Raw genomic sequence first — 18948 nt, 5'->3', positions numbered from 1 at the left:
AGTGTCTTGGAAATGACATCTTTCAAAGGTGCATTGCTCTGCTCCCAAAAATGGGAGTACAAAGTAGCTCAGGACTGTGGAACTTGCTGAAAATCCTCCCATGGCCTGTGCATAAGAGGAAAGTGCACACAACCTATTCTTTTAAAATGCCATGAAAGTATTTTTCTTCTTTTCACATTCCTTCTGAGCCAACAATAGCTGTTGCTGTAAGTTATGAACTAAAAGCCTTAAAAGAGCTCACTTCAGTAGCTGGCTTGAGTGCAAATAGAAGAGAGAGTTGTAGGATTCAGGAAGATTAATTTCCACTTTTTCTTCTGACCAAGACTATTTCTTTTTCAATGTGTGTATTTTATACTTTCTATTCCTGACTAATTCTGGCACATCATTTTCCAGATACTTTACTAAATAACAAGAAGCATTGAATAACAATGTAGTAGTATGTAATGCCACTTATAAATTATTAAAGTAAAATTTGATTTTAAAATTATTTCTGTTGTATTAAAATCAGGTTAATAGCTAAATTTTTGGTAGGGTTTTTTTTCATTATGTATTTTTCTTTTGTTTGCTACATTGGTAATTCTAGGGAGGAGTGGATTTTGTTGACTTTTGTACAGCTCGACATGAGCTATACAAACAACTTGAAGCATTTTGCATGCATATGGTTATGTATAGCTTATATGAATTTCCTTAATTTCATTTTCATTTTTTTTTTGTAACCATTTCTCTGCAAGCCTTCCAAGCAGTTTAAATGTTTTGGAGAAGAAATTGATATGTTTGATTTATGTAATTGATTCTATGATTTATTAAATTGCAAAATAGATCTAATTATTTAGTATTATATACTACTATTTCTGTTGATATGGAAATACAATCAGTGAAAGGCTAATCAAAATGATAATCAATTTTGATTAAGCCATACCTCCCACTGGCTTCAAGAAAAGGTATTTGCACAATTTTTATTTTTCTCATATTGATGTAGACATTTGTATCTAAGAAAATTAAGGACATATTAATTTGAAAATCTTCTGAAACCGCTTCTAAAACTAATTTGAAAAAACTTTATTGAATATCCTGGTGATATCCTGATGGCACATTCTAATTTTATGGGATCATCAGTATATATTATGAACATTACATATTTTATATATTCCAGTTTGATTTTTTAAAAAAATCACTTAAGTTGAGATTCTGGAAGAACTAAAAGAAATTATGAAAGAAATGTATCTTACTCAAGAAACAGAAATACAGAAGAGACATTTTTAACTACATAACCTTTAGGGAAGAATAAGAATGTCAGCTGGAGAGGTTTCACTGTGGTTTGGAAGAGGAAATGAGGTTTCTTTTTCTGGTGTTTCAAAATGACACTTGAGAACCTTGTGAAGTTACTGTTTTGTCTAGTGTTAGCTGTCACTGAAAGCTGGGTTCAAACTCTCCTCACAGAAGTGCTGGGGATAAGAAATGTAACAAGCTTCCTGAAAGATTTGATCTTGATAAATACTTAAAGCAACTGCATAGCACAGGTGTCTGCCATGGCAAGGAGCTGAATGACACAGTTAAGGGAGGGTCTTTCCACACTGTGCTCCTTAGGAAGCAGATGAACTTGTCAGTGACACTAAAAAAATAAAAATACTGCATTTCAGCCTGTTGCAAACTTCCTTTCTTAACAAGGTCTGTCCTAATTTCAGCTAGTTTAGCATACTCATCAACAACTCTTTTCAAAAGGAACTGTTTTTACAACACAAACAACTCCTCTGTCTTCCCAGACCTATTTTTATTCTGTACATACTATTCAGTTCTTATGCAGATCATGACATTTATTCTCCTTGTTCATATTATTTATCACAATATCACAGGAGCTGTGTGACATGGATGATGAAATAGTCTACATAGTTCAGAGCAGAGCCAATTTGAAAAGCAGGCTTGGTTCCAGATGATCTGCTTGGCTGGGGTTTGAGAGTGGGCTTTTCTCAGTGTGTTTCTGCTGTGCACTTCTGCCAGCATGACTCACATTGGCTCCAGTCAGCCAATTCAGACAGCTCATCCTGCTAAAAACTAATGCAGAAAAATATTTTTTTCTGTAGGGTTAGTAGTATGTGGCCACATGCCTCATTGCATAAGGACTTGAACTGACACAAGGAAAAGACTGGGAATTTGTGGCCAAGAGTAAGGTGAGATTAAGTTGGCTCAAACTAGTTTAAGCTTTCTGCAGAACACCCAACTTATCTTAAAGAGACCAGTTTTTTCAGGAATAGTGCTTCATTTTTATTCTGACACTTTATTTTCACCTTTTTGTTGCTACAAAAGTGTTGAATTAGTTTGCAACATTTTGATTCTGAGTTTTCCAGAGAGCCTGCAGATGTGCCACAGGTAACACTGCCCATAGTTCCAATGGCAGTTTATTCAGCTTTCTATCAGTGGCAGCTATATTCCAATTCATCAGCAATTGTCATGCATATAAAGAATAGTAATAAATTTGGCCTTGAAATTTAATTTTATCCTTTTGCCTTTTCTTTCTGTTTTAATCAGAATACAAATCTCAGATGGAAGGGTGAAATGATGAATATCTCTTGTGTATGAACACACCAGCAATTCTACAATTCTCCTTCTGTAGGAGGTATTATGTAGAATCCAGATGTCAACATCCAATGAAACTTGTTATTTACCTTTGCCATTAGCCAGTAGTTGTTCATTTCTCAATTGTTTGGTTTTACAAATCAAAGTATAATGGAAAACCCAACTCTTTTCACACATGAATATAAGCAGAATACCAAACCTTTTTATCTTGCTCTAACATTAACTAATTAATTATAGTATTTTAGTTTGTAAGGAAGGATGGTGTTTATAACTGAGATTTCTTCAGCACATCAGGCAAGGAATAGGTCTTTTATCTAGGGTTGAAGTGCCACAGAACTAAACTGGTAAGAAAAAAATTAATTACAGATAAGTTTTTCTCTATGAATGATTGTCAAAACCAGACTGTCTCCAAAATAAAAGCAAATATTATTATTAATAATTTAGTAGAAATGTTGGATGTTACTTAAAAATCCCCTCAAGTTTGAATGTTTACTTTGCATTTATTAAAGAATACATTTATGAAAGATGTTTTAAGAGACAAAGTCTAATTATGTTATATCTTGAATATTCCCACAATCTTTATTTAATATCTGGGATGTCAATAGGGATCTCTTTGTTTCTGTGCTCTGGAAACACATGGAAACTTTGTTCACATGAAAGTTGTATTAGGGATGATTCAGGGAAGAAGTTTTCCAGGTGAATTTTGATCCTTTTTAGTATTTTCTAAAATTTATTAATATTTCTTGGCTTTTTGATTCTTCTGTCTGATAAATATTCAGACAATTCTTCATAAACATTTGATTTCTAAGTGAGAAACATGGTTCAGATTTTTCTTCTCGCTAATGTCTCTGTTGGGCTGACTCTGTGCCCTGTTACAGGAATCTGTTTTTTCTAGGGGAAGCTGAAGATTTTGCTGTAAATACCCTCTCTGCAGCTGGACCTGTCTGCTCAACATGATGGTTACCACTGCATCTCCATGTAGCATTGGATGGTCAAACTTGCCAGTTTGAAATCACACTCAGCAACAATGTACTGACATCCAAAACTAATAAGAGAAACCCATTCTGTGCTTGCAGAAACCAGAATAGTCACAAACCTTCTAGCTCCTTTGTAAATCAACAGTGAACAGAGGATGGAAATGGTGGTATTTCAATAAATTGAAAAAATAATAACTACTAAACATATGGAGTCTTGCTGTTTGCAAAACATACTGTATAATTTTCTCAAATTGCTCTCCCTAGCAATGGAGCTATAAGTTCTGTTTTATAGAGCATAATATCCTCTGTATTGCACTATATTTAACCTTGCCACTGCTGGACCATTTCAGCTAAGAACTTTTATTTATTTATGGACACAAGCATGGTTCTGTATCCTTCTCTGTGGGTCTCAGGCCTCTGAATCAGTGTGGAGATAGATCATATGTGTCATGAGGAAAACCACTCATCTCATGTGGTTTAAATCAAATAAGTATTAAAGGTGTATTGATTTATTAATGACAGAGTTAACTGGCAGTCAGTGACCTGGGAATCAATGAACTATACATTCAGGATCAATATAGGTGACACAACAGATAAACAGATGAACAGTCCCAGATGCTTCAAAACATGAAAACAGCCAATTTCCAAACTTCCTGCTGTAGGTAATGCCCGTCTATACTGCACCCTCTGGCAGCACACACAGCCTGGCTCCCCTCTGTGTGGCTGCAGGTCCCTGTGTGGTGCCAGGAGAGGTGACCCAGGTGTCCTGGTGTCCTGCTGAGCAGGGCAGGGTGTCCCCACTCCCCCTCACAGTGCCTGGTGCAGGTGCCCCTCAGGGACCTGCTGAGCACAGCCCAGGATGGGCATGTCCTGGGGGATGGCAGTGCCACCAGGGGTTCTGCTCCAAAGCCTCTCACAACACCTTATAGAATCTGTCCCACTGCTTTTCAGACAGTTTCAGTAATCTGTCTCTAATCATGTAGTTACTGATCAATGTGATTTGTGGCTGTCCTGGGGTTTGCTCACAGCACTGTCATTTTGAGGAAAAGGCTCTCTCAGGGAGGTTTGGCTGACCCTTCACACACACTGATCCACACTCCCATCCTATATTTGTGTAGCTGTCAAGGTGTTGGTAGTAGTGGGGTTGTTTAATGACCTCCCTGACCTTACCTCCCCAAGGACCTTTTCCATCTCACTTTCTCACCCTCACCCTGCCCTGTTGAGGAGGAGTGTTTTAGTCACATGTATCCAATAACACACTAGATGCATTTGTTTATGGCATGCATGGCCAATTATAACCTTGATGTTTCTTAGCTACATTAAAAAAAAAAACTCCACTTCTTTTCTATTTTGAAAAAACAAATACATCTGCAGTTCACAATGTGGGGAAAAATACTGATGCTTATTTCCCTGGACTAATTGGTTAATTGGCTCATCATTCATAAACACTTGACGAGTTATATCACACAATATAAATGTATCATGCATGAATATAATGCACACACACAGAAAACATATTTTTATACGCATGTTTTACAAAATTTTTTATATAAGAGGTAAGGTCTGGATATTCTTCTCGTGTGCCTTTACATTTGACACTGTAACTTGATATATATTTAATTTTCTGGGGATTTGGGCTAGCTGGTGCAGTGCATTTTATGAATGTTGATTCCAAGAAGCAATTAATAGGCATGATCCTCCTATGAAAAAAATTAGGGTGCAAGGTAAACCACAAGAAAGAATGGAGTTGGTCTTGAAGAAACACTCAGCTGGTCTGAGAAACAGCAAGCAGACAAACTAATGATCTGTTTGTGTTTTTGGAGGCAGGTATAAAAGAAAAATTTAAAACAGAGGTTTTTATGTTCTGCATGTCTAACTTTGCTACCAGTTGGACATGAGATACTTTCTTTTCTCTCATTTTAAATTATATTTCCCTATTATCCATTGCTGCAAGTCCCACATTTGAATGTGTTGGAGAGATGAAACACTTGTACAAATCAGGACACAGGCTGCATATGCTTGTGCAAAATGGAAATCAGGCAGCTATGTATGCTTTTTCCTGCACAAATTTCAAGCAATAAGAAGAACTGGAGGAGAGAAAAATGAAAAGACAGAAGACTATATGATTTGACTGAGAGTCTCCTAATTTTTAAATATATTGACGAATCATGTTGGGAGAAGGGTCTTTGTTATTAATTCAGTCTGAAATACCAGCTAAATTTAACTAATTGCTAAATTTAAAAGTGTTTTGGCAAGGTGTGTTAAAAATCATGCATATCATCCTTCTGATTGGTATTTTAACTCTAATTTACATTTTACATTTTAATAGATCATAATTAGTACTTCTCAGAATTTTGTGGAGGGCTGAGATGTGATTAGAAAAATCTTTGATTGACACAGTAAAATTGTCTGAGTTGGGAAAAAGACACTACACTAAGGAAAAGCTGATTATTTATTAGTTTTCTAAAGGAAAGGAAATTTTATCATGATTTCCATAAGACATTTACTTCCAGTAGTTGCACCATATCTGAGTGTTCCCCCTGGATGAAGGGCTCATACTCAAGTTATCCAGGGGCTGACAAAGTTTCTCCTAGCGATAGGAACTCGTAAGTCTTCTCAGACAGACTCATCCTTGCTCTTTAAGCTATGACCTTATCTGCTTGCCAGTCTTTTCCAAATCCCCATTGAGTCCTGCTGTGTCCTTTAACATCTGGATCACTCATTTCAGAGATCTGAGAAAGCCTGGAATGCCACTGTGAAAATAAAATCTCCCTTTTCTTAGCTGATAGCAAAAGGCAGTGAAAAACCCTTGTAGTCTAGGGAAATAAATCATAGTGCTTCACCTGGAAAAAAAAGAGTTTTAATTTAGCTGCAGCACTTAGCACATTTTATCATTTATTTTTCTTAACTCCTTTATAAGACACATGTTCTATTTTAATTTAGAAAGGTAGATTGTCATTACTAGCCAGAACATTTGTCTTTGCAGGCTTCCTTTGAGTTCACTGAGAAAAAGCATGTGAGTACAAAATGCAATTTTGTTTCATACATCTGGCAGTGGCCTCATTTTCCAACTGACAGTAAAAGTCATATGGTCCCATTAGCACCAGTAAATAAAAAGTGGCCCTAAATTCCTCTAGAGACATAGTTTGCTGCCATAGAAGGACCCCAATGCAAACAGCAAGTACTTTTCCACCAGGTGAAAATGTATTACAAGAAATAAAATGGCCATTATGTTCTAAGGCCATAAAAGCAGGTGTAACTTATCAAAGCCAAGCACCTAACTGTGATACCTGTGATAATGTGACATTCTCAAAGCAAATACAAGAGCAATTATTGCATGGATACGTTGGTATGTGAATGGACACATGGAAACTGTGGTGCCATTTTGAGTCTGCACAGAAAGTCAGCATGACTCCAGTATTCCAGTTCCAGATAAATTCCCATTGAAATCCCACTAATCAGACCTGCAGAGTGAGGTGAAAGAAGCCAACCAATGAAGTTAATGGTATTTGTCTGGTTGTAACCCCTAAAACTCATTACATAGCCATCTAAAGAAACCCCTGGGTTTTATTTTAACAGTCTTTAAAACAGATGCAGTTCTTACATATGATAGATTTTCAAACATAATTTTTGTGTGGAATAATAGTTCCAGGCTATTTGATCTGTCATTAAACTTCGAAAAAATACAACTTTGTGAGATCTGAAGGTCAGTCGGGGCTACACTGGATCAATTTACAGCAAGAGTCATGAGAGGTTTTTCATGATATTGATGTGAAGCAGAGCACACAGACAAAAGAGAAAACAACTCTCTTTTCCTAATGATAGCACTGGGCTTTGAAATTAGGCACAGCAGGTAGAGAGAGATCCCATACAGGTTTCAAAAGAAGATGCATGTCCTGGTACTAACTCACACTTCAAATTGCTGTGGAGTTGAAAAATCACTACATTTAACATTAACTTGAGCTAACAAAGACAAAGCTACCAGGCAGCACAGCTATTAATGCCGAGCTGCTGTGCAGCATTTAACAAATCTAAAGTATACAAACATCAGTAACCAGCCCTCTGCATTTTCATCTAGTTGCTGTCAGTACAAAGGGACTTCTGTTTTACTGATAAGCATCCAAAAAGCAGGGCTCCCATTTAAACTAAAAATGAGGGCTCTTACTCAAATTGTCTTTTTTGAAATAATAGACTCTAATTTCAAAGTAAAATTTTAAAGAAAATTGAGAAACAAGCCTAAATAAATGCCTCCAAAGTTATGATGGCATGTTAGACCTTCCATGCTTCCAGCATTGTTTTAGCTGAAAACCAGTTTTGCACCTAGCAAAAGACTCACAGGGAGATGGCACATCCTCATATCTTTGATTGTGTTTAATTTTCATTGGAAAAGTTCCATCTTTCTGCATGCTCAAATTCTTTTTTTTTAATGGTATGATAAATTAAATTCTCTTTAGTTTTATATGAGAAGCGGGCAAGACAGAACTGTTTATGGAGATGGACAAGGATAATGAAAAAGAAGATCATGCACATAAATCATTGTCATTAGGGATTAAATGGGATGTGTAATGACCTGTGCAGGTATTAGAAATGCAAGTTGATGCTGTGTGAGTCAAGTTGGTTGATCTGGCAGACAGAAATATTAAAGTTTAGAAAAATATTAGTTGTCAATGAGACTTAAGGAACAGAAATTCTAATGCAAGTCTGAAAGGAAAATATATGGGACTTAAAGCTTAAAAACCACATTTTAAGTATTTGTAAGAAGAAAATTAAGGTGTATGAATTGCTAAAAGGGCTCTTTCAAGTTTGATTGGCCAGAAGTGAAAGGAGCAGAAGAGTGCCAGGAGAAATTGGATTAGTATTGGTCCGTGATGGCTCCTTGTACAAAACATGAGAATATAAGGAAACAAAAGTAGATATGCTAAGTGTGACATTCCATGTAAGAACATGAAAATAACTGTTCTCTCCTAGTAGGTTGCTGGAGGAGAAGGAGCTCAGAAGTTTCACTCTGCTGTTTATACATAGTTCGAGACAAACACCTGGAAATGTCAAGTGGTGGCATTAGACCAAAAATAATTGAAAGAAAAGCTAGAGATATTGCTAGGTCTCTGTCAAAAAAATGTAGCAGCATGTTGAAGTTTCAGCTTAGCTAGAGGACAGCAGATCAGTCATCCTGTGGAGAAAAACCTTTCTGGTAAAAATGTTCCCAAAACATTATCACCATCTCCTTTAGCTGCTTCACTTCCTGAGGTTGTTCAAGAGCTCCCTATCCAGGCCATTGGGAAAGGTGCCAGTTTCTGAAAAATCAGATTTGTTCCTGAAGGAATTTAAAATGCTGACAGGCTGTGAACAATTGAACCTAATTTTTTGTTTTCACTGCAAAACAGCATTTAAGTAATGTCAGCAAAGGTCATTTGCTGGAATTAAGTCAGTTAAATGCCTTAAATGTTTTTTAATCTTTATTCTTAATGTCATGTGCTGACATGATAATGCTATAAAATGTCAGTGTGAGTTTTGTTAAATATATTGCAGAGAACAAAATCTGCCACTCACACATGGTCTGGAACCAACTATCCACTCTTGACATCAATCAGTCTACAGGAAATATGAATTTTGCAGATGGTGTGTGTTTTTACATTATGTTCATTGGACTATTTTGGAATTCAAAGGTGTTTGAAATCTGTGACCACTTCTTGTTCTGATTTTTTTTTCCACTGACTTTCTTTTCATAGGTCCTTTTGGCAGAATAATTTATTTTTTTTCTACAGATAAATGAATTATTTTCTGTATGTAAATGTATCTTGGGAAGCAAGTATTCAGCATGCTTGCTGAGCTAAGATGAAGGAGGATGTTAGGATTGTGCTCTGAGAGGAAGAATTTTAATTCCATGTATCTGTACCATGTCTAATATTATAATGGTGTCATGCTGTGGGAAGATGATTAGGGGTAAAATTCTAGAAAAACTGGGCAGTTATACTCAATTTCTAGCAGAAGTTATAACAGTACAGATGTTATAACATGAAATGCAGTTGCAGCTTCCTGGATGGAATGTAGTTGGTGTGCACAAAATCTGTTCCACACAACACAGCCTGCAACTTGAAGTACCTGCTAGGAGGGATGGGACAGTGCCTGTCCTGCAGCTGAACCAGCAAGTGTGGTGAAATTGCTCCTCTCAGGTGAACTTTAATCTAATTTAAATACTAACACACAGCTTGATCCCAAAGTTTCCCACTTGCAAGGTACAACCACCCCTCCCTGAGCATGCATTCCACATTTTCATGACTACACCTTGTGATCAAAGTGAGAGAATTTTACAATCAATAACAAAAGTATGTAAGACCAGAGTAACTCAGGTTCCACCTGTGTGTAAAGAAATAGTATAAAAGTAATCTAGGAATGGGGAGAAGTTAAGAAAAATTCCATCACACTTTCTGTGACTAGCTGACAGCTTGAACCTGACTTCCACTCTGCCTCAGCCATCATTCCCAGCCTAATAGGGACACCTATTGAATAAGGACCTGATCTATGCACCATAAATGATTGCCTAACTCATTGATGATCAGAGCTTGTCTGTATTTTGTGTTAAATTTGCTTTTGCAGTCACTATCAATGGCCACCATTGAACCTTGTCAGTATTCCATTATCAGTAACATGTGTTATTCTTTAAACTGATTAGCCTGAGTCCTTCAAAGGTTCTAGCAGTCAGTGGATAACATTCTCAGCAAAAGTGGGGATATCTGGGAGGGCTGTCACCCTTTTGTTGTATGTCCTCAAACAAGTTCATCAAACTGCCCTCTGAAGCAGCAGACTGCAAGTGGAGTCCATGCAATGGGCTGTAATCATTTAATATCTGATGGAGAAATTCTGAAAACTAATAAAAAATGGGTAATTTTATCCCTAGGACTTCCAAATTCCCCTTTTCTTCATTTTTTTTCTACTATAAAGCCTGGGAAACCTGTAACTAAAGAGAAAAATAGACTTCACATTTGTTCTTTCTTTTCCCATGAAAAAAATTCAGACAATGCAAAGTAATTTTAAGTAATTTTCATATTTTTTCTGACTTATATTCTAATTCCAGTAGAAGTAATAAAAAAAGTGAGACAAAGTACAAAACCAAGCATATAAAATTAAGTGCTCCAAAGCAAATGAAGTGTGGAATGGCCTAAATTGATTTTTCTCTTGAGTAATTAAAAGGAGAAACATTTAAAATCAAATCAAGACTTCTGGTTTTCCTCTACAGTTCTTCTTTAGCTCTCATTTTCTGATAAATTACATTATTTAGGGTTTCACCTTTTTTATACTGAGTAGAAGTGTGCATAGTGCAGACATGCACCAAGGTCACATTAGGTTAGGCCATATGTATAATTTACAAAAAAAAACCCCTCAGCTCCTAATCTAAATAGACTTTAGTCTAAACAGTAAAAAGCAGAAGAGCCATGAGAAAGTCCCTATTCAGATTCCCTGTGTGACCTTGGGAAGGCCATTTTAAACAGTAAAATAAGTTCCTTACTTGTTTAATATGGAGAAAACAATTCCATTTTTCACTGAGATATACATACAAGATCAGTTTTGATTATTTTTTGAGACTGTGGTTATGACAGCTTAATAAAGATTTATTGTTCAAACAAGTAGGTCAGTGCTGGCTCTGAGCCCAGTACTGAACCCTGCCTTTTGAAGCTTTCTATCTCTTGCCTACTTAAATTCCTGTTAATTTTTGTCTTGAACATCATTATTAAAACTTCTTTTCCTATGAAAATTAAATTAAAGTAGGATTTTTTTCCAGGAAAAAAAAAAACCAGTTACTGTTGACATGGTCAGGTGGAGAACCATATAAAAATAATGTAAGTGAACCCCAGATGCCTTTCATTTTAAGGCCAAGTCTTTTTACCTTTTTCAAAGGGAAGAGAATTGCAAGTATATTTGTCATGTCCTGAAGAGCTCTGCACACAGTCATCCAGTTTCTCAAATAATATTCAAATTAGCTTCAAGCCTAGCAATTACATTTTCCCCAGAAGTAAAGTAATGACATTTTTATCTTAATTTTGCTTTCCCATCTATGTGCTTCATGCTGTATCCTTCACATTAGACTTTGGGATGTGAGAAAATTACGTAAGTCTGGAGTTATCATTGAGGAAATGTACTTTGCTGCATCACACAGTTCAATTTAGATTAGGAGAATGAAAATACTGTTTGGCAGAAATGAAGAGAGGAATCTAGTTTTAAGAGTTAACACACTAAATGAAAATGGTATGCAGTATGGATGAATAATTCTGAAACATCTGTAAAGATGTTTTAAATGCAATCAGCAGTTCCCATGTCCTCTCTTTCCATATAGGGAATGTGTTATCAGGTCTTTCATGCCAGTCCTGACTTGTTGCTGAATGTGGCACTGTCAGAAGTGCCAAGCCTTCAGCTGGCCCTGTTAGTTTCAGTGGGGACTCTGAACCAACAATAATCTCCAAAGCAGGTCAGTGAGACTTCACTTCTGCGTGTGGTCTGCTTGGAAGCTCTGCCTCAGTTCACCAGCTCTTCAGGGGATTTTGGAGTTAGGACACAAGGTCCAAGACCTTTATTCAGCATTCATATATATATATGTCTCTGAACTAGACCTCTGTAACCCTGCTTTGAGAATCTTGACCTATGGATTTGTTCAGCTTCTGAAGGAATGAGATGAATAAGTCACGCTGAATTCTTTTATATTGTCACATCTGACGTGACCTCTGCAGTTATTACTTCATGACAGATAAAACTCATGTCCTTCTCCTGTGTCAAAATGTCAAGGAGGAACAATTTACCCATTTTTTAAAATAGGGGGCTCTTTCCTTATTATATTCCTGATAATGTGAATATTACGTATTTACAGAGTTAAAAAAACCCAAAACATTAGCTAAAATGTATCATAACATTGCAACAACATTAAGAACATTAGCAGAACCAAAGTCAGAAGCCTTGCAAAGTCCCTTTGAAAGGCTAAAAGGTTTATAAACCTCTTTAACTCAGGTTTTTTTCCAATGCTTCCATTTTAATTGTGGTTTGATGAAACTTTTTACCTAACTATACCATACACAGAGATATAAAAAAGTATGATAGTCTCTATTTAAAAAAAATAAATAATTACTGAATTTGGCCCTTATACTGATAGCGATATTTGTCAAAACCAAAAGTCAGAAATTCATTTATTTATTCCCCCCATCCCTCCATCCTGACCATAGTGTGTCATTTTGATCCCCTCACCCTGATGAAAGACACATGAAGAGGTTCAGAGAAAGCTGATGGGAATGGTGAAAAGCAGGCAGGATGTGTGAGCAGGACTCACTGCTGCAGCCCAGGCAGAGTGGATGTAGAGGGGATATGAGAGAGATCAGCAGAATTATGGCAGACACAGAGAGCAGGGTTAAAAGCTGCTCATTACCTCTGTCAGTAGTAGAGCCAGGGCAAGCAGAGTATTGCTCCCATGGAAATCCTTTCCAGAGGATTTTGAGGAAGTGGATTCAGAGGATACTTTAAAAGTTCTTTGAAGAGAGATGAGATAAGGAGAATTAAATGACAATCCAACATCAGTCTCATTAACCCCTCTCTGCATAAAACAGACAAAAGCTGGAGAAACCAAAAATTTGTTTTTCCTTTCCTTAGACTCGTGTTCAGTGCTGCAGCTGGGAATAGGATAATAGTCAGTCATTTTTCTCATCCAGTGCAGTCATTTGTAGGTGACCAGGATTTGATGTGATGTTGTAAATCTTAGTGTTTATATGCAAGCACTATTTCTAATCAAAGACACATAAAATGGAAGTGATAGGTGAATGTGGTTAAGTTTTCTTTATTCTCTGAGGCTAATATTGTGTTTATTTAAATTTCACAGAAAAAAATTTTGAAAGAATTCCATTCAAATTTAAAAAGAAATTAATTATTTAAGATGCTGCTCAAGCACCTGAAATGTAAAGCATTTTAAGTGGAAGTGAATTTTTACATCTTTGAATACCAAAATCCACAGGTATTTCCAAATGCTGCACAGAAAAAAAAATGTTTGGACCAGTAAACTCTCACTCCAGAGCAAATGACAGCCTCATAAATGTTGTGCAAAGTACTTTCCTTGCCTCTTTGATTTTAATTCAGCTCTGGATATTTCTGATGAATAAATAAACAGATATATTTGTACATAAATATTACTGCATATAAAGATATTATTACTACTTATAGTACAAGTAAACAAAAATTGAGAGTCTACAGCTGCAAAATGTTTAATTCATTAAGTTCCTTGGATTATTTTAAACAGGAGCTGTGATCTTTTAAAGAATGTAAAACTAATTCTTGCAGTAAATTACTGAAAGTCCTAGACTCAACACCTGAGGTATTATTTTTGGGGCATAAAAATACAAAGCAAAACATAAAGACACCTGAAGAATATTTCTCTATTTTCTTGCTGCCTAGAACATCTGTCTTCTACCATAAGCAGAATTATATACCCTCTGTTTCCATAGCACACAATTTTAAAATAAGACAGTAAACAAAACATTACTTGGAAACTTCAAACATAACTTTGCCATATGCTGTCCGTTTACAAAATCCCTTTTGTTGTTCTCAGCTCAGTGAATTCACTGAGCAAGACTTTATTGGCAAGCTACCAGATCACTAGCAATTTCATTTGTTTAGAGATATTTATAATTTCAATTATTTACATGCACCACACTTCAACTGCCAGAGGTATTTAGACTTTTAAATGGGGCCCAGAAGGATCATTTTGATAACACTCAGATGATGAGCTGAATAAAGGCTCTTTTTCCCTTAATTGGTTGCAGGCACAGAGTGTAATAAAGTCCCTTTATGAGCTTGTCACTGAATTGGGTACAAATGATGTAGCAATATTACACAAATTAGCTAGAACTAAAGTCCCCCAACACAGAAGTTTTGTTTTTGTTTCTCTTAATAGAGTGTCTTAGTAACATGCTCTACCTAAGCATAGAGACAAAGACCATTAAAAACAAACCTCCTAGGAAGCTGTGAACAGCAGAGTGGATCTAGTAGGTGACTGCTCTGCAGCTTTGTTGTCTCCTTGTTTCAGTTCACACCTATTTAATTATTTGTTTCATAAAAATTCTCTGCACATCTCTGAGATAAACCTTCAGTGGTGGTTTGGCAAATCAGATGTGATTGATTACTTTGCTCTGGATGACAAAATCAAGTGACATGCAGGAATTGTCTTGTGTGGTCATGTCCATGAAGAGTAACTCAGCAAATAGAATTAAGTTTTTGGCCCCAACTTTATTTATTTTTCTATGAATGGTTCAGATTCAGCAAGAACTGACTGAAGTGCTTTTTAAGTGTTTTAGTTCTTCAGCCTCTTTCATCTCTTCAAAAGTTTGAAAATCTAATTAGTTTTAAAATAAATTTTTATCTATAGAGGAATAGGAATATAGTTTTAGCAACACACTCTCAAACAAACCAGCATGCAGAATCTTGCAGGTATGATCCCCCTCTCATGTGCAGATTTTAAGATTGCAGTCCTCAAATTAGCAGCTCAGGTTAATTGCTGGTTTTGACATAAGTGTCTTTCCTTCCCTATAGTATAATAATTTCATTGTTTCCTCAGGACTCTCCCATCTTCTTTGTACCCATTTCTGATTTTATGCTTGAAAATAGGCCTATGCTTCAAGAAAATAGGCCTTGAAAAAAAAATACACAGTGACTAACAGAAAGGGGCCATGGTTGTGTAGTACAGAGAAAAAATCATTCACAGAAAAAGGTTGTTGAGATGTTAATGTATCTTAGGTGGAGTGTAGAACAGCCAGCTGCTGCTGCTCTATTAGTCTGGTAAAAGGGCATTCAAGGAACTCAAGGATCAGGTCAAGCTTTCTCTACTTCTGCCTAAAGATCAGATGCTTAGTGATAAAGTTCTCATGGAGGCACAGAAAAATACAATTCATCCAGTGCAAAAACTGTGGAAGCTTCAGGTCCACAGAAGCAGCCCCTGCAGAAACCTCTGCTGCAGCCCTGCAGGGGCACCCAGTCCCTCCCCAGCTTTCCTGTGAACTTCTCCTGTTCACAGTGTTGAGGTATGGTGCATCTGCTGGAAAAATGGTCATTGTGGAGGCAGAATCACTTTTACTATGAAAAGAAATTTGAGAAAAAAGAAGATTTTCCTTCTATATCGTGAATTTCACCATATCCCAGAAAAGACTGGCTTAATAGAAAGAATGTAATGGTAAAAAAAATATACCCTTAAAAATGAAGGAAATTATTTTGTTTTCATTTTTCATCTCAGATTTGTTGAATAATGTTCTAAATATACTTGAGGATCCAAGGGAAAATGAAAAAATCAATGAGATTTTATTTGAGGACACAAAGCAAGCCTTCATGGAAACTTAAAATTTTTGTAGTCATAATAATCAGTTACACTTATCTGATGTGATATGCTATAAAGTAGGAATGGTGTACCTAGTGATATTTGTGAGATTTGTACAGCAGAGTTGAGCACTGCAATATTCCTAATGTCCTCATGCAACCAGGACACATTTCCTTCTTTCTTTTCAACATGCATAATTCAAATGCTATTTCTCTCTTTTTATGCAATTTTCTTGCCAAGACTGATAGACTGTAGTATTTTCAAATTCAATATCAAAATCCTCTGTTGGATTTATTTCCCATTTGCTCCTGTTCATTAAGGATACAGTTGATCTTGTTGAAAACTGAAAAAAAAAAAAAAAGCCATTTCAGCCAGAGCCTCATGAATAATGTTCTGGGTTTACACAACAGTAACTCAGTTAGCTCTTTGAATAGCAGAGATTAATAATCATGAGAACCTGGAAGTTTTCTGTGAGTTAATTGGTGCTTTAGCACTGCATAATACAATAATAACAATGAATGGAAAGAAAGGAGAATCACAGAATATGCTGAGCTAGAAGGGATCCACAAGGATTACTGAGTGCAGCTCTCAGCCATGGTGTGCTGCACCATCCTCAAGAAACACTGCAGGTGTCTGAGAGTATTGGCCAGACACTCCTTGAGCTCTGTCAGGCTTGGTGCTGTGACACTGCCCTGGGGAGCTGTTCCAGTGCCCAGCCACCCTCTGGGTGAAGAATCTCTTTCTAATATCCACCCTACACCTCCTGTTACAGCTTCAGGCCATTCCCTCAGTCCTGTCAGTGTCAGCACAGAGCAGAGATCAGGGTCTGCCCCTCCTCTTCCCCTCACAAGAAGCTGTAACTGCAGTGAGGTCTCCCCTCAGTCTCCTCCAGGCGGAAATGTCCAAGTGAACTCAGCTGCTCCTCTGGCTTCCCCTCCAACCCTTTATCATCCTTGTGGTATCCTTTGGACACTCTCTAATAACTTCATGTCTGTCTTATATTGAGGCAATGAAAACTGTACCCAGGAAGCTCACTCAACACTGCTCAAGATGACACTCCCCAGCCCAGAGCAGAGCAGGACCATCCCCTCCCTTTCCTGGCTGGCAATGCTGTGCCTGATGCCCCCAGGCACTGCTGACTCAGATCCAATTTGCCATTGACCAGGATCTCCAGGTCCCTTTCTGTGGCAGTGCTTTCCACCATCTCGTCCCCCAGTCTGTCCATACATCCAGGGCTGCCCCATCACAGGTGCAGAATTTGGCATTTTCCCCTGTTGAATTTCACATGGTTGATGTTTTCTCCAACTTGCTCAGGTCTCTCTGCAGCGTCTCCCTGTCCTAAAGGGAGTCAACAGCTCCCAGGTTTGTATTGTCTGTGACCTCCCTTAGTATCTCTCCCAGTCCTGCATCCAGGTTGTTAACAGTGATGTTGAAGAACACTGAGATATTTTGAAAGAGGATGTGCTATTTTATCTGTTTCAGCTCAGTTTTAAATGGATATTTGAGTAAATGAAAAAAGATAAATAAGTCTGCTATGCTGTGCTCAGCTGTCCTTGCATGGGATCAGATGCAAACCCAACAGGCACTCTGAGGTCTTGGTTTCTTGTTCTTCACTTGACCCTCCTGGCTCAGAAAAGCAACAGGGGAAGGACACAAAGCAGACCCTCCCCAGCTCAACCCTGGCACATAAAACTCTCAGTTGTGATATGCTAGTTGGAATGATTCTTTTATCATTGGCAATAGTCGGAGCGAACATCTGTGAAGATGCAATGGAGACATAACATCCTTAATAACAAAGTACAAGAGCAATATTAATGGATTAAAACACTGTTTATAATGGGCCTGAAAGTACAACTTCTGTTTCCTGAGACTCATTACATCAGATGAGTACAGTGAATTATTTTCTTAGAGAAACTCAAGTTATCAAAATGGTGATTTTCAAATCTGGTGCCAATATTTCTGTAAGTTTTAGACAGATTCCAGAGTTTTCCCCCAAGGATAACTTCATTTTAGTTTCTGTTGATCAGAAAAAAGAAACTTTATTAAAATATTAATTTTATTCTAAAAATACTTTTATCCAAAGCCAGGCTACTTTAAAATAATAAAAGAACACATCACAAAATATCTGAACATCTAATATTTCATATACATAATCTAAGCAACACATTTCTATACACTTTTCTAAAGACCAAGTCAAAATATGAGTGACTTAATATTAATTTAGAAAGTGAATTAAGAGGCTTGCAAGTACCTTAGTGTTGTCTTTGCCCTTGAGTACATGACCCATGTGTCAATTTGATGGAGGAAATTCATAAATTCATGGTTTTTATGGTTATTATATTTGCTTGTTCATCCTTCTACTAAAACAAAACAAACACATTCTCAATTTGATACACTCCAGTTTTGGAGAATTAATTAAAAGTGGCAGAGTGATGCCCATAACTGTGATAATCAAAGTCACAGTTTAAATTGAATCAATAAATCAACACATTCAAATTCTCAAAACATCAATTAATACATCAGATAATCAAGTCAAATGACTCTGTGTTACTCTTGCATTGGAAAATTTGAAAGAGGAGTCACTTAACACTCCTTTTAGCAGCTAACCAGTGCAATTAGTTCACCTATTCAGAGAGGAATGAAAGGGTTTCATTTTATATTTTTATGTTTGTTTTGAGCACAGATCATGCAACAGTCTTGGTTCATCTTCACAATTCCTTATATCTAGCTATCTTTTCCCCCTATTCCCAATATAATTCAGATTCATCATGAAATGTCTGGAATTTGGAGAGTGTGCAATATCATTCAAATCAATAGCTTTGAATAAAAAAAAAAATCAATAGATTTATCATCTTGTGTTCCTTTAGAATACCTGCTAGAGAAGGACACACAGCTGCTGCAGGAAACACAACAGGACTCCTAGAGAAGATTCTTGCTTTCCCAAAACCACATGGTGTTGCTTTGTTTGAGATATTAATGAATTGCAGTCAGAAAGATAGATCCACACATTTAAAATAGGCAGTGTGGCCCAGCATTTTCAGAATGAGCAAATTTGGGGTC

General features: G+C 36.8%; 1 protein-coding gene across 1 annotated transcript in view; it reads right to left on the bottom strand.

Moving 5' to 3' along the window:
* The window catches only part of PHF3 (PHD finger protein 3), a 193818-nt gene extending 175197 nt beyond the window's left edge, over positions 1–18621 (bottom strand). Inside the window, exon 1 of the mRNA XM_056488612.1 lies at positions 18618–18621. The gene's annotated coding sequence lies outside the window, so the exon portion shown is untranslated. The remainder of the gene's footprint in view (positions 1–18617) is intronic.
* Between the last annotated feature and the right edge of the window lie 327 nt (positions 18622–18948).

Source organism: Oenanthe melanoleuca, chromosome 3 (assembly GCF_029582105.1).
Source record: "Oenanthe melanoleuca isolate GR-GAL-2019-014 chromosome 3, OMel1.0, whole genome shotgun sequence".
NCBI lineage: Eukaryota > Metazoa > Chordata > Aves > Passeriformes > Muscicapidae > Oenanthe > Oenanthe melanoleuca.
This window is presented reverse-complemented; position numbering and strand designations above follow the sequence as displayed.